Genomic DNA, 17,672 nt, shown 5'->3' with positions numbered 1-17,672 from the left:
ACCCACCCAGGGCCCCTATTCCCCCCCGGCCCCGTAAAATTGTTGATGATACAATGTTATAGTGAATTCGCCCTTCAAAATTCGACATTTGAAATGAAATTAAAATTGATAAACTCACGTGCTTTGTATCGAATGAAAGGTATAAAATTATCGAAGTCAAATATGTTTCAATTGCTTGGATAGGTTCAACGATTTCCGAGTTATTAACATTTTAAAAACTGTAAACAAACCCAAAAATTGTCGAGTAGGATATCAAATGAAAGGTCTTCAATTATCGAGCTCAAAAATGTCAAAAATTGTTGGGTAGGATCGACGGTTCTCGAGTTATTAACAATTTAAGAAATGTAAACAAACCAAAAAATGTGATAAGTTGTGTACCAAACGAAAGGTCTTGAATTATGGATCTCAATTATGTTTAAAATTCTTCTGTAGCATCAACGGTTTCCGAGTTATTAACAATTGAAAATATCTAAACAAATCGTTGAAATTGGTATCAAACTGAAGATCTAAAATTATCGAGTGTTTGATTGTCTCAGTCTTTACTTGTCGGAAATTCATCTTGATGATTAAAAAGTAAAATAACTTATTTCCGCTTTATATATTTATTTTCACAACAATTGTTTCGTCATGATAACATGTTACCATGCTCACCTGACGAAGTCATGTTATCATGACGAAACAATTGTTGTGAAAATAAATATATAAAGCGGAAATAAGTTATTTTACTTTTTAATCATTAAAATTATCGAATTGAAATAAGTAAAAAATTGTTGGGTACGATCAACGATTTTCGAGTTATTACGATTCTAATAAATGTAAACAAACCAAAAAATTTGATAAGTTGTGTATCAAACGAAAGGTCTTGAATTATGTATTCCAAAAATGTTTAAAATTATACTCTGGAATGAATGATTCTCGAGTTATTAAGGATTGAAAATTTATTAAAAATTAGTCAAATTCGGTATCAAACGAAAGGTCCAAAATTATCGATCTCAAATAAGTAATAAATTGTTCGGTATGACCAACGGTTATCGAGTTATTACGATTCTAATAAATGTAAACAAACCCAAAAAATTGTCGAGTGTGGTATCAAACGAAAGATCCAGAATTATCGACCTCAAAAATGTCTTAAATTGTTTGATGGGTTAAACGGTTTCCGAGTTATTAAGAATTGAAAATTTATAAAAATATTGTTGATTTTAGTATCAAATGAAACGTCTAAAATTATCGATCAAAGATATATCAAAAAGTGTTGGGTAGGATCAACGGTTTTCGAGTTATTACGATTCTAATAAATGTAAACAAACCCAAGAAATTGTCGAGTGTGGTATCAAATGAAAGGTCTCAAATTATGGATCTCAATAATGTTTTAAATTCATCTGTAGGATCAAGGGTTTCCGAGTTATTAACTTTTTAAAAGTTCTCAAAAAATTGTTAAATTTAGTATCAAATGAAAGGTCTAAAATTATCGATCTAAAATATATCAAAAATTCTAGGGTAGGATCAATAGTTTTCCCGTTATTAACATTTTAATAAATGTAAACAAACAAAAACCTTTGACTAATTTGGTATCAAACGAAAGGTCTTAAATTATGGATGTCAATAATGTCACTAATTTTTGAGTAGCATCAACGGTTTCCGAGTTATTACGATTAAAAAAAATGTAAACAAACCCAAATTTTTTCATGTTTGGTATCAAACGAAAGGTACGACCGAGGAGATCTCAAAAATGTCTAAAATTGTTCTGTAGGAACTGCGGTTCTCCAGATATAACGTAACTCAGTAAGTATAGGAGATCTTGAAGGATTATGTGAGCTCATTAGGAGACTTCTCCTTAGGTTAGGGCGATTTCTGGAACTTTTACTAAACATGTCATTATTTCCACCCCTGTCCAGTACCTAAGAGATGTAAAGGTTGAAATGTAATCCAGGATCGACGGGGAATCCAACGGTACCATCCGCACCTCCGTATCGCCTTCCGTTGCTGAGATACAGCCGTTATAAGATAGCCCCGCCCGTTCTCGAAATTTTCGAGATTTTCTAAAAATTCAAAAATGACGAAAAAGTTGCTCCCAGTCCTGACGAGTGCTAAAATACAATCGGCACCTCGCTACGATCCGTCGTTCTCAAAATATAACGTAACTCAGTAAATATAAGAGATTTCGCAAAATTATGGGAGCGCATTAGGAGACTTCTCCGTAGGTTAGAGCGATTTCTGGCACTTTTACTAAACGTGTCATTATCTCTAACCCCGTCCCATACCTAGAGAATTTTTTTGTTGAAATGTAATCTATGAGCGAAGGGGAATCGAACTATACTATCCGCACCTCCGTAGCACCTCCCGTTACGGAGATACAGCCGTTATAAGATAGCCCCGCCCACTTTTATAAACCACGCCCACTTTCCCAAATTAGACACTAGTAGGTTCTCATAAAGCATTATAGGTATATACAATATATTTATTTATAAGAGGTTCAGTATTAAACTTTTTATGACAGATTTATATTCTCGTTATATATTACCCACCCAGGGCCCCTATTCCCCCCGGCCCCGTGAAATTGTTGGTTGATTGAAAAAAAATTTATTCTCTACTAGAAATAGCAATATTCTTCTCGAATTTCCTATTTTGAGAGAAGCCACACCCACTTTTCATCAGACCACGCCTACTTTTCCTTGAATTTTCACCAATTTTCAAGCTTCACTTTTAATAACATATCAATATTCTTGTTATATATTACCCACCCAGGGCCCCTATTCCCCCCGGCCCCGTAAAATTGTTGAGTGATAGATGATACAATGAAATATTAGTAGAATTCTTGGATAGGATCAACGGTTCTGGAGTTATTAACATTTGAAGAAATGTAAACAAATCCAAATAGTGGTGAATTTGGTCTCAAATGAAAGGTGTCATTTTATGGATCTCAAAAATGTCTAAAATTGTTAGGTAGGACGAACGGTTTCCGAGTTATCACGATTTCAAAAAAAGTAAACAAACCCAACGATTTTTCATGTTTGGTATCAAATGAAAGGTACGGTCGAGAGGATCTCAAAAATGTCGAAAATTGTTCTGTAGGAGGTACGGTTCTCGAAATATTCAACATTTTTCAAAATTTCAAAAATTGCTAAAAAGGTGCTCCCGGACCTGGAGAGTACAAAAATACTATCGACACCTCTCTAGGATCAACGGTTCTCCATATATAACATAACTCCGTAAATATGAGAGATCTTGAAGAATTATGTTAACAAGGTTAGGCGAGATCTCCTTAGGTTAGAGCGATTTCTGGAACTTTTTTTTCACATGTCATTATCTCCACCCATGTCCAGTATTCAAGAGATGTAAAGACTGAAATGTAATCTAGGATCGACGACGAATCCAACGGTACCATCCGCACCTCCGTAGCACCTCCCGTTACGGAGATACGACCGTTATAAGATAGCCACGCCCACTTTTCCAAACCACGCCTACTATAATAGGACACGCCTAATTAATTATAGACCATCCCAATAGTCTCCATCCTCATCGAAAGAACACGGACCCTACCAGATCCACATAAAACTTTAAGAATCAATGGCACACGACGCGAAATTTTGAAAATTCCGAAACATGTCGAGTTTGGTATCAAATGAAAGGTACGATCGAGGGGATGTCGAAAATGGCAAAAATCGTTCGCTAAGACCCGCGGTTCTCGAAATTTTCGAGATTTTCGAAAATTTCAAAAATGACGAAAAAGTTGCTCCCGGTCCTGGAGAACTCGAAAATACAATCGGCACCTCTCTACGATCAGTAGTTCTCCAGATATAACGTAACTCAGTAAATATGAGAGATCTTGAAGAATTATGTTAACAAGGTTAGGCGAGATCTCCTTAGGTTAGAGCGATTTCTGGAACTTTTTTTTCACATGTCATTATCTCCACCCCTGTCCAGTATTCAAGAGATGTAAAGACTGAAATGTAATCTAGGATCGACGACGAATCCAACGGTACCATCCGCACCTCCGTAGCACCTCCCGTTACGAAGATACGGGCATTATAAGATAGCCCCGCCCACTTTTTCGAACCACGCCCACTTTCTCAAATTATACGTTACTCGGTTTTCTCAAAGCATTGCAGGCATATACAATATATTTATTTATAAAGGGGTTCAGTATTCAACTTAAACTGACAGATCAATATTCTCGTTATATATTACCCACCCAGGGCCCCTATTCCCCCCCGGCCCCGTGAAATTGTTGGTTGATTGGAAATTAAAATTTATTCTCTAATAGAAATAGCTATATTCTTCTCGAATTTCCTATTTTCATAGAAGCCACACCCACTTTTCATCAGACCACGCCTACTTTTCCTTGAATTTTCACCAATTTTCAAGCTTCACTTTTAATTACATATCAATATTCTTGTTATATATTACCCACCCAGGGCCCCTATTCCCCCCCGGCCCCGTAAAATTGTTGGTTGATTGGAAAAAAATGTATTCTCTACTAGAAATAGCAATATTCTTCTCGAATTTCCTATCTTGAGAGAAGCCACACCCACTTTTCATCAGACCACGCCTACTTTTCCTTGAATTTTCACCAATTTTCAAGCTTCACTTTTAATTACATATCAATATTCTTCTTATATATTACCCACCCAGGGCCCCTATTCCCCCCCGGCCCCGTAAAATTGTTGACTGATAGATGATACAATGAAATAGTAGTAGAATTCTTGGATAGGATCAACGGTTCTGGAGTTATTAACATTTGAAGAAATGTAAACAAATCCAAATAGTGGTGAATTTGGTCTCAAATGAAAGGTGTCATTTTATGGATCTCAAAAATGTCTAAAATTGTTCAGTAGGACCTGCGGTTCTCGAAATATTCAACATTTTTGAAAATTTCTAAAATTGCTAAAAAGGTGCTCCCGGATCTGGAGAGTACAAAAATACTATCGACACCTCTCTAGGATCAACATTTCTCCAGATATAACGTAACTCAGTAAATATAGGAGATCTTGAAGAATTATGTTAACAAGGTTAGGCGAGATCTCCTTAGGTTAGAGCGATTTCTGGAACTTTTTTTTCACATGTCATTATCTCCACCCCTGTCCAGTATTCAAGAGATGTAAAGACTGAAATGTAATCTAGGATCGACGACGAATACAACGGTACCATCCGCACCTCCGTAGCACCTCCCGTTACGGAGATACGACCGTTATAAGATAGCCACGCCCACTTTTCCAAACCACGCCTACTATAATAGGACACGCCTAATTAATTATAGACCATCCCAATAGTCTCCATCCTCATCGAAAGAACACGTACCCTACCAGATCCACATAAAACTTTAAGAATCAATGGCACACGACGCGAATTTTTGAAAATTCCGAAACATGTCGAGTTTGGTATCAAATGAAAGGTACGATCGAGGGGATGTCGAAAATGGCAAAAATCGTTCGCTAAGACCTACGGTTCTCGAAATTTTCGAGATTTTCGAAAATTTCAAAAATTGCTAAAAAGTAGCTCCCGGTCCTGGAGAACTCGAAAATACAATCGGCACCTCTCTAGAATCCGTAGTTCTCCAGAAATAACGTAACTCAGTAAATATAAGAGATCTCGAAGAATTATGTTAACAAGGTTAGGCGAGATCTCCTTAGGTTAGAGCGATTTCTGGAATTTTTTTTTCACATGTCATTATCTCCACCCCTGTCCAGTATTCAAGAGATGTAAAGACTGAAATGTAATCTAGGATCGACGACGAATCCAACGGTACCATAAGCACCTCCGTATCGCCTTCCGTTACTGAGATACAGCCGTTATAAGATGGCCACGCCCACTTTTAAAAACCACACCCACTATAATTGGACACGCCCACTTAATTAGAAATCGTCCCAATACTATTCTTCCTCAACGAAAGAACACGGACCCTACCAGATCCACATAAAACTTTAAGAATCAATGGCACACGACGCGTAATTTTGAAAATTCCGAAACATGTCGAGTTTGGTATCAAATGAAAGGTACGATCGAGGGGATGTCGAAAATGGCAAAAATCGTTCGCTAAGACCTACGGTTCTCGAAATTTTCGAGATTTTCGAAAATTTCAAAAATGACGAAAAAGTTGCTCCCGGTCCTGGAGAACTCGAAAATACAATCGGCACCTCTCTACGATCGGTAGTTCTCCAGATATAACGTAACTCAGTAAATATAGGAGATCTTGAAGAATTATGTTAACAAGGTTAGGCGAGATCTCCTTAGGTTAGAGCGATTTCTGGAACTTTTTTTTCACATGTCATTATCTCCACCCCTGTCCAGTATTCAAGAGATGTAAAGACTGAAATGTAATCTAGGATCGACGACGAATCCAACGGTACCATCCGCACCTCCGTAGCACCTCCCGTTACGGAGATACGACTGTTATAAGATAGCCCCGCCCACTTATCCGAACCACGCCCCCTATAATTGACCACGCCCAATTACTTACAGATCATCCAAATACTATTCTCCCTCATCGGAAGAACACGGTCCCTTCCATATCGACATTTAATTCTAAGAATCAATGGTACACGACATATAATTTTTAACAATTTTTATCATAACTTGTTCACACAAAATGTCGTTGATTTTTCGTCAATTTTTACACTTCAGTTTTAATTACAGATCAATTATCTATTTATATAACCCACCCAGGGCCCCTATTCCCCTCCGGCCCCGTGAAATTGTTGGCTGATTGATTGTAAAAAAATTACAATTTTCAAGTGAAAGAACTATTTAATTTTAGATTTTCCTATTTCTCGATAAGCCACACCCACTTTTTCCTGCATTTTCAAACTACACTTTTAATGACAGATCAATAATCTATTTATATAACCCACCCAGGGCCCCTATTTCCCTCCGGCCCCGTGAAAATGTTGGCTGGATTTAAGAAACATAACATTCTCTACGATAAATAGCTAACAATACTATCTCTTACGAAGATACGACAAACAACAAGAGTAACCCTGTATAAGACGAGAGAGATCCATATTTCATTCACATTCATTACTATTAAGGCAGATTTATATTCGATATATTAATTAGATACTCCACTTTATACTTCAACTATATATTTTCCCTTCAAACGGATTTTTCTCCGGCATTATTAATATAACTTATGCGTAAATAAATGAAGTGTTATAAGAAATGATGATGATTATTGGTTGGATTTCGAATAATTTATGTTTATTCCCAGGAAACTAATATTTCTTTGTAGATCGAAGGATCACCCACCTGATGCTATGACAGAATTCCCGTTATTATAATCCACTACAAAAATTTCCAATAGAAATATTTCTCATTGAACCCTCCTTTAAAATGTTCGTCGGAGTATATGTTCTCGATGTAAACGTTAAAATCATCATCCTTCAGCAATATTTCACTGAGAAAATCAAACAAAAAGTTATAAAATTGTACCGTCGTACATACACCCCGTATATCCATAAAATTTATTTTCGATCATATCAAATATACACTTCTCTCCAAGCCTCTATCTGAATGTACCGAAAACCGAATGACCCTGTATATCATCAGCCTCTCTATAAATATATTTCACGAAATCCTCGCTCTAATAATTTTTCAAAACATTCAAAACCACTTTGAACAATTTCATTATGCGATTTGATTCTGCTTTTTTATTATTCTTATTCGATATTAATCAAATATTCATATATAATTATCAAACGTAGATATCAATTATATCTAACTAAATAGATATAGTGATCAATATTCTCGTTATATATTACCCACCCAGGGCCCCTATTCCCCTCCGGTCCCGTAAAATTGTTGTCTGATAGATGTCCAAAGCATTCTGAAAAATTATTTCATTATAAATTTTCCTGTTCTTCAGAAACAACGACAATTTTCACACTCCACTTTTAGTGATAGATCATATTCTCATTATATTACCCACCCAGGGCCCCTATTCCCCTCCGGCCCCGTGAAATTGTTGGCTAATTGAAAAAAATTACATTCAAATTAAAATTGAATAAGCTATGATTTGATTCGGTATTTCTCAAAGTGGTGTACTGCCTAATATCCAAGCCGTACTCTGACCAAAGAAATATGGAACGACTGGAGGTAGCTCTTCTGGTAAATCTTCCAAATCTCAATCAAAACACTATTAATTATTCAATGTTTGTAGAACATTCTTGTACTCTTATTCATGATATGATTAGTTCTGATTACTATTATTGTCCTCTTTTATTATTCTCTACGAGAAATAGCTATTTTATCCTGAAATTTCCTATTTTCAGAGAAACCACGCCCACTTTTCAGTGACCACTCCCATTGTCAATGCATAGTTTTCCTCAATTTTTCTACAATTTTCACACTTCTATTTTGATTACACATCAATATTCTCGTTATATATTGCCCACCCAGGGCCCCTATTCCCCTCCGGCCCCGTAAGATTGTTGGGTGGTTGAAAAAAAATTACATTCTTTACAAGAAATAGCTATATTATTCTCAAATTTCCTATTTTTCATGAAGCAACAACTACTTATCATAGACCACACTTCCTTTCAAAATAGTGATTCTTCTAAAAATAGTAATTCTTCTAAAAATCACATGAGATATATAAGTTTGATTCTAAATACGAAGAAAAACACTTCAAACTAACACACTATACACAGAAACCTCATTGTTTCTTCCAATCTAAGGTTCTCCCCTAATTACCTAATATTAAAAACGATACTTCAAATTACGGAAAATCAACCTATAAAGTCTCATAGGAATCCAAGTATATCTTACCCGAAATAATCGACATATTTAAGAAACGACAAGAAATAGATGTCTGAAAATAAATCTAAAGTGATCGAAAGAGGCTCTAGAATCAAAAAATACCCTTTTTGAGAAACCATGCCCCCTTTTTGGTAGATCACGCCCACCTTTCAAAGAGGCCACGCCCACTTTCCGTCGAATTTTCTTGAATTTTCACAATTACCTTTCACTAACAGATCAATATAGTCGTTATATAACCCACCCAGGGCCCCTATTCCCCTCCGGCCCCAAAAGATTGTTGGGTAGTTGAAGAAATATAGCATTCTCTACGGGAAATTGCTATTTTCTTATCAATTTTCCTATTCATCATGAAACAACAAGTACTTATCATAAAGCACACATACTTTCAAAATAGTGATACTTGTAAAAATAGTAATTTTTGTAAGAATCACATGAGATATATAAGTTTCAATCAAAATACAAAGAAAAACACTTGAAATTAAAACTATATACACTGTTTCTTCCAATCTAAGCTTCTCCCCTAATTACCTAATATTAAAAACGATACTTCCGATCACGGAGAATCAACCTCTAAAATCTCATAAAAATCCAAGGATATCTTACCCGAAATAATCGACATAACTCTGAAACCACAAAAGTTGGAAGTATGAAAATACGTCTAAAATGTTCAGAATAGGCTCTAGAATCCAAAAATACCCTTTTTGGGAAACCACGCCCCTTTTTTGATTTACCACGCCCCCCTTTATAGAAGCCACGCCCACTTTTCCTTGAAATGTCTTGATTTTTCAGATGTATGTTTCAATAACAGATCAATATTCTTGTTATATATCACCCACCCAGAGCCCCTATTCCCCCCCAGCCCCGTAAGATTGTTGAGTGGTTGAAAAAAATTACAATTTCCACAAGAAATAACTATTTAATTCTCAATTTTCGTATTTTTCATGAAACGACAGATCTCTCAAAATAGCAGTTATTCTGAAAATAGTAATTCTTCTAATATTAGTAATTTTTCTAAAAATTACATGAGATATAAGTTTGAATCGAAATACAAATATATACACTTACAGATAAAACACGTCCACTCATCATAGACAGAACCCCGCGTCCCCATCCTCCGCCCCTACCAAAACCCTCACTGTTTCTTCGGATCTATGACTCTCCCAGAATCACCCAAGGGTAAAATCGAACGTTGAAATCACGAACAATCAACCTCCAAAATCTCATAAAAATCCAAGGATGTCTTACCCAAAATAATCGACATAACTCCTAAACCGCAAGAGATAGAAGTCTGAAAATACGTCTAAAATGATCAGAAAACGCTCTAGAATACGAAAATACCCTTTTCCGGAAACCACGCCCCCTTTTCGTAGGCCACGCCCCCTTTCCCGGAAGCCCCGCCCACTCCTACTAGGCCACGCCCCTTTTTCCGGATCTACTCTTCGAGCTCTCCACGAATAGACGACCCGCGTCCCCATCCTCCGCCCCAACCATACCCTTGTATATACCTCCCAAGCTAAGCTCCTCCCCATTTTACCTAAGGGTAAAATCGATGTATTAGGGGTAGTAAAATCATTTCACAATTTTACAGAATCATCCATCACCTAGCGCGGTCCTAACCTAACCTAACCTAACCTAACCTAACCTAACCTAACCTAACCTAACCTAACCTAACCTAACCTAACCTAACCTAACCTAACCTAACCTAACCTAACCTAACCTAACCTAACCTAACCTAACCTAACCTAACCTAACCTAACCTAACCTAACCTAACCTAACCTAACCTAACCTAACCTAACCTAACCTAACCTAACCTAACCTAACCTAACCTAACCTAACCTAACCTAACCTAACCTAACCTAACCTAACCTAACCTAACCTAACCTAACCTAACCTAACCTAACCTAACCTAACCTAACCTAACCTAACCTAACCTAACCTAACCTAACCTAACCTAACCTAACCTAACCTAACCTAACCTAACCTAACCTAACCTAACCTAACCTAACCTAACCTAACCTAAAATAGAATATGGAAATAAACTTGAGATGACCGAGGTCTTCTGGGATTTTTTTTTTTTTTCGAAAAATATTTTTCGATTTCGGAAATCCCTCAAATTTCATTGAGATATGTCCTAATGTGTTCTTAAAGCTTAAATCAACAATCAGAATTAATATCCAAAAGTTATTTCATTTTTTATGAGGAAAAACGTTCACGTCCTTTCCGCTCCCAAAAAGTGAGATATCATAGAAAATATCGCAATATATGTTGTTTACGGCCATACCACGCTGAAATTGCCAGTTCTCGTCAGAACACTGAAGCCAAGCAGCGTCGGGCGCGGTTAGTACTTGGATGGGTGACCGCTTGGGAACACCGCGTGCTGTAAGCTTTTTTTTTACGTTCTGCATCGGTCTGCCGAGATAACGTGGTGCATCGGTATGATCGAGTTTACGTTCTGCATCGGTAAGATCGAGATTACGTGATGCATCGGTAAGATTGAGATTACGTGGTGCATCGGTAAGATCGAGATTACGTGGTGCATCGGTAAGATCGAGTTTACGTGGTGCATCGGTAAGATCCAATTCACGTTCTGCATCGGTAAGATCCAGTTCACGTGGTGCATCGGTGAGATTGAGATTACGTGGTGCATCGGTAAGATCGAGTTTACGTGGTGCATCGGTAAGATCCAATTCACGTTCTGCATCGGTAAGATCCAGTTCACGTGGTGCATCGGTAAGATTGAGATTACGTGGTGCATCGGTAAGATCGAGTTTACGTGGTGCATCGGTAAGATCCAATTCACGTTCTGCATCGGTAAGATCCAGTTCACGTGGTGCATCGGTAAGATGGAGATTACGTGGTGCATCGGTAAGATCGAGATTACGTGGTGCATCGGTAAGATCTACTTTACGTTCTGCATCGGTCTGCCCTTGTTTACGTGGTGCATCGGTAAGATCGAGATTACGTGAAGCATCGGTATGATCGAGTTTACGTTCTGCATCGGTCTGCCCGATATTACGTGGTGCATCGGTTCAGCCCTAGTTTACGTTGTGCATCGGTCTGGACTTAGAGATATATTTTCGACGTGAAAATGTTCCGATACAACTTTTGAACCAGGATAGTTAGAGAGATGATTTTTTCTGTGATGTACGTCGATTGGGGAATGGATTGTGGAAAATAACTTGCCATGACCGAGGTGTCCTCGAATTTTTTTTTTTTTCGAAAAAAATTTTCTGATTGTGGAATTTTCTCAAATTTGATTTGGTTGCCTCCTAATGTGTTCTAAAAGAGTAAATCAGTAATAGGAATCGAAAAATATTTTTCGGATTTTTTTTTTTTTCGAAAAAAATTTTCTGATCGTGGAATTTCCTCAAATTCGATTTGGTTGCCTTCTAATGTGTTTTTAAAGCGTAAATCAGTAATCAGAATCAATATTCATTGTCGACTTTAATTTTTATAAGGAAAAATGTTCACGTCCTTAAACGCCTCCCCATCATCAGCCCGAGTCCAAGTCGATGTCAGTCCCGAGCGGACGGTGTCAGATACTACCTATCGCCGAGGTCTGGACTTGGCGAGATATTACGACGTGAAATGTTCCGATACAACTTTTGAACCAGGATAGTTAGAGAGATGATTTCTTCTATGTTGTACGTTGATTGTGGAATGAAATACGGAAAATAACTCGCCATGACCGAGGTGATTACGATTTTTTTTTTTTTTTCGAAAAAAATTTTCTGATCGTGGAATTTTCTCAAATTTGATTTGGTTGCCTCCTTATATGTTCTAATAGCGATAATCAACAATCAGAATCAAAATCCATGATCGGGTTTGATTTTTATAAGGAAAAATGTTCACGTCCTTTTTTTCAACCCCGACTCATTGACGATGTTAGAACCGAGCCGGCGGTGTCAGATACGACCGATCGCCCCGGTCCCGATCGTCATTTACGTTGTGCATCGGTCTGCCCGAGATTACGTGGTGCATCGGTATGATCGAGTTTACGTGGTGCATCGGTAAGATCCAATTCACGTTCTGCATCGGTAAGATCCAGTTCACGTGGTGCATCGGTAAGATTGAGATTACGTGGTGCATCGGTAAGATCGAGTTTACGTGGTGCATCGGTAAGATCCAATTCACGTTCTGCATCGGTAAGATCCAGTTCACGTGGTGCATCGGTAAGATGGAGATTACGTGGTGCATCGGTAAGATCGAGATTACGTGGTGCATCGGTAAGATCTACTTTACGTTCTGCATCGGTCTGCCCTTGTTTACGTGGTGCATCGGTAAGATCGAGATTACGTGAAGCATCGGTATGATCGAGTTTACGTTCTGCATCGGTCTGCCCGATATTACGTGGTGCATCGGTTCAGCCCTAGTTTACGTTGTGCATCGGTCTGGACTTAGAGATATATTTTCGACGTGAAAATGTTCCGATACAACTTTTGAACCAGGATAGTTAGAGAGATGATTTTTTCTGTGATGTACGTCGATTGGGGAATGGATTGTGGAAAATAACTTGCCATGACCGAGGTGTCCTCGAATTTTTTTTTTTTTCGAAAAAAATTTTCTGATTGTGGAATTTTCTCAAATTTGATTTGGTTGCCTCCTAATGTGTTCTAAAAGAGTAAATCAGTAATAGGAATCGAAAAATATTTTTCGGATTTTTTTTTTTTTCGAAAAAAATTTTCTGATCGTGGAATTTCCTCAAATTCGATTTGGTTGCCTTCTAATGTGTTTTTAAAGCGTAAATCAGTAATCAGAATCAATATTCATTGTCGACTTTAATTTTTATAAGGAAAAATGTTCACGTCCTTAAACGCCTCCCCATCATCAGCCCGAGTCCAAGTCGATGTCAGTCCCGAGCGGACGGTGTCAGATACTACCTATCGCCGAGGTCTGGACTTGGCGAGATATTACGACGTGAAATGTTCCGATACAACTTTTGAACCAGGATAGTTAGAGAGATGATTTCTTCTATGTTGTACGTTGATTGTGGAATGAAATACGGAAAATAACTCGCCATGACCGAGGTGATTACGATTTTTTTTTTTTTTTCGAAAAAAATTTTCTGATCGTGGAATTTTCTCAAATTTGATTTGGTTGCCTCCTTATATGTTCTAATAGCGATAATCAACAATCAGAATCAAAATCCATGATCGGGTTTGATTTTTATAAGGAAAAATGTTCACGTCCTTTTTTTCAACCCCGACTCATTGACGATGTTAGAACCGAGCCGGCGGTGTCAGATACGACCGATCGCCCCGGTCCCGATCGTCATTTACGTTGTGCATCGGTCTGCCCGAGATTACGTGGTGCATCGGTATGATCGAGTTTACGTGGTGCATCGGTAAGATCCAATTCACGTTCTGCATCGGTAAGATCCAGTTCACGTGGTGCATCGGTAAGATGGAGATTACGTGGTGCATCGGTAAGATCGAGATTACGTGGTGCATCGGTAAGATCTACTTTACGTTCTGCATCGGTCTGCCCTTGTTTACGTGGTGCATCGGTAAGATCGAGATTACGTGAAGCATCGGTATGATCGAGTTTACGTTCTGCATCGGTCTGCCCGATATTACGTGGTGCATCGGTTCAGCCCTAGTTTACGTTGTGCATCGGTCTGGACTTAGAGATATATTTTCGACGTGAAAATGTTCCGATACAACTTTTGAACCAGGATAGTTAGAGAGATGATTTTTTCTGTGATGTACGTCGATTGGGGAATGGATTGTGGAAAATAACTTGCCATGACCGAGGTGTCCTCGAATTTTTTTTTTTTTCGAAAAAAATTTTCTGATTGTGGAATTTTCTCAAATTTGATTTGGTTGCCTCCTAATGTGTTCTAAAAGAGTAAATCAGTAATAGGAATCGAAAAATATTTTTCGGATTTTTTTTTTTTTCGAAAAAAATTTTCTGATCGTGGAATTTCCTCAAATTCGATTTGGTTGCCTTCTAATGTGTTTTTAAAGCGTAAATCAGTAATCAGAATCAATATTCATTGTCGACTTTAATTTTTATAAGGAAAAATGTTCACGTCCTTAAACGCCTCCCCATCATCAGCCCGAGTCCAAGTCGATGTCAGTCCCGAGCGGACGGTGTCAGATACTACCTATCGCCGAGGTCTGGACTTGGCGAGATATTACGACGTGAAATGTTCCGATACAACTTTTGAACCAGGATAGTTAGAGAGATGATTTCTTCTATGTTGTACGTTGATTGTGGAATGAAATACGGAAAATAACTCGCCATGACCGAGGTGATTACGATTTTTTTTTTTTTTTCGAAAAAAATTTTCTGATCGTGGAATTTTCTCAAATTTGATTTGGTTGCCTCCTTATATGTTCTAATAGCGATAATCAACAATCAGAATCAAAATCCATGATCGGGTTTGATTTTTATAAGGAAAAATGTTCACGTCCTTTTTTTCAACCCCGACTCATTGACGATGTTAGAACCGAGCCGGCGGTGTCAGATACGACCGATCGCCCCGGTCCCGATCGTCATTTACGTTGTGCATCGGTCTGCCCGAGATTACGTGGTGCATCGGTATGATCGAGTTTACGTGGTGCATCGGTAAGATCCAATTCACGTTCTGCATCGGTAAGATCCAGTTCACGTGGTGCATCGGTAAGATGGAGATTACGTGGTGCATCGGTAAGATCGAGATTACGTGGTGCATCGGTAAGATCTACTTTACGTTCTGCATCGGTCTGCCCTTGTTTACGTGGTGCATCGGTAAGATCGAGATTACGTGAAGCATCGGTATGATCGAGTTTACGTTCTGCATCGGTCTGCCCGATATTACGTGGTGCATCGGTTCAGCCCTAGTTTACGTTGTGCATCGGTCTGGACTTAGAGATATATTTTCGACGTGAAAATGTTCCGATACAACTTTTGAACCAGGATAGTTAGAGAGATGATTTTTTCTGTGATGTACGTCGATTGGGGAATGGATTGTGGAAAATAACTTGCCATGACCGAGGTGTCCTCGAATTTTTTTTTTTTTCGAAAAAAATTTTCTGATTGTGGAATTTTCTCAAATTTGATTTGGTTGCCTCCTAATGTGTTCTAAAAGAGTAAATCAGTAATAGGAATCGAAAAATATTTTTCGGATTTTTTTTTTTTTCGAAAAAAATTTTCTGATCGTGGAATTTCCTCAAATTCGATTTGGTTGCCTTCTAATGTGTTTTTAAAGCGTAAATCAGTAATCAGAATCAATATTCATTGTCGACTTTAATTTTTATAAGGAAAAATGTTCACGTCCTTAAACGCCTCCCCATCATCAGCCCGAGTCCAAGTCGATGTCAGTCCCGAGCGGACGGTGTCAGATACTACCTATCGCCGAGGTCTGGACTTGGCGAGATATTACGACGTGAAATGTTCCGATACAACTTTTGAACCAGGATAGTTAGAGAGATGATTTCTTCTATGTTGTACGTTGATTGTGGAATGAAATACGGAAAATAACTCGCCATGACCGAGGTGATTACGATTTTTTTTTTTTTTTCGAAAAAAATTTTCTGATCGTGGAATTTTCTCAAATTTGATTTGGTTGCCTCCTTATATGTTCTAATAGCGATAATCAACAATCAGAATCAAAATCCATGATCGGGTTTGATTTTTATAAGGAAAAATGTTCACGTCCTTTTTTTCAACCCCGACTCATTGACGATGTTAGAACCGAGCCGGCGGTGTCAGATACGACCGATCGCCCCGGTCCCGATCGTCATTCACGTTGTGCATCGGTCTGCCCGAGATTACGTGGTGCATCGGTATGATCGAGTTTACGTGGTGCATCGGTAAGATCCAATTCACGTTCTGCATCGGTAAGATCCAGTTCACGTGGTGCATCGGTAAGATGGAGATTACGTGGTGCATCGGTAAGATCGAGATTACGGGGTGCATCGGTAAGATCTACTTTACGTTCTGCATCGGTCTGCCCTTGTTTACGTGGTGCATCGGTAAGATCGAGATTACGTGAAGCATCGGTATGATCGAGTTTACGTTCTGCATCGGTCTGCCCGATATTACGTGGTGCATCGGTTCAGCCCTAGTTTACGTTGTGCATCGGTCTGGACTTAGAGATATATTTTCGACGTGAAAATGTTCCGATACAACTTTTGAACCAGGATAGTTAGAGAGATGATTTTTTCTGTGATGTACGTCGATTGGGGAATGGATTGTGGAAAATAACTTGCCATGACCGAGGTGTCCTCGAATTTTTTTTTTTTTCGAAAAAAATTTTCTGATTGTGGAATTTTCTCAAATTTGATTTGGTTGCCTCCTAATGTGTTCTAAAAGAGTAAATCAGTAATAGGAATCGAAAAATATTTTTCGGATTTTTTTTTTTTTCGAAAAAAATTTTCTGATCGTGGAATTTCCTCAAATTCGATTTGGTTGCCTTCTAATGTGTTTTTAAAGCGTAAATCAGTAATCAGAATCAATATTCATTGTCGACTTTAATTTTTATAAGGAAAAATGTTCACGTCCTTAAACGCCTCCCCATCATCAGCCCGAGTCCAAGTCGATGTCAGTCCCGAGCGGACGGTGTCAGATACTACCTATCGCCGAGGTCTGGACTTGGCGAGATATTACGACGTGAAATGTTCCGATACAACTTTTGAACCAGGATAGTTAGAGAGATGATTTCTTCTATGTTGTACGTTGATTGTGGAATGAAATACGGAAAATAACTCGCCATGACCGAGGTGATTACGATTTTTTTTTTTTTTCGAAAAAAATTTTCTGATCGTGGAATTTTCTCAAATTTGATTTGGTTGCCTCCTTATATGTTCTAATAGCGATAATCAACAATCAGAATCAAAATCCATGATCGGGTTTGATTTTTATAAGGAAAAATGTTCACGTCCTTTTTTTCAACCCCGACTCATTGACGATGTTAGAACCGAGCCGGCGGTGTCAG

General features: G+C 38.2%; 1 non-coding gene across 1 annotated transcript; it reads left to right on the top strand.

Annotated features, from left to right (window-relative positions):
- The first annotated feature begins 11,019 nt into the window (after nt 1–11,019).
- On the top strand, nt 11,020–11,138 carry LOC123688414. Its single transcript, XR_006749937.1, has one exon. It is a non-coding gene; the product is annotated as a 5S ribosomal RNA (ribosomal RNA).
- Nucleotides 11,139–17,672: the final 6,534 nt, after the last annotated feature.

Source organism: Harmonia axyridis, chromosome X (genome assembly GCF_914767665.1).
Source record: "Harmonia axyridis chromosome X, icHarAxyr1.1, whole genome shotgun sequence".
Taxonomy (NCBI): domain Eukaryota; kingdom Metazoa; phylum Arthropoda; class Insecta; order Coleoptera; family Coccinellidae; genus Harmonia; species Harmonia axyridis.
The sequence above is the reverse complement of the archived record's forward strand: the minus strand, read 5'-3'. Positions and strand labels throughout refer to the sequence as shown.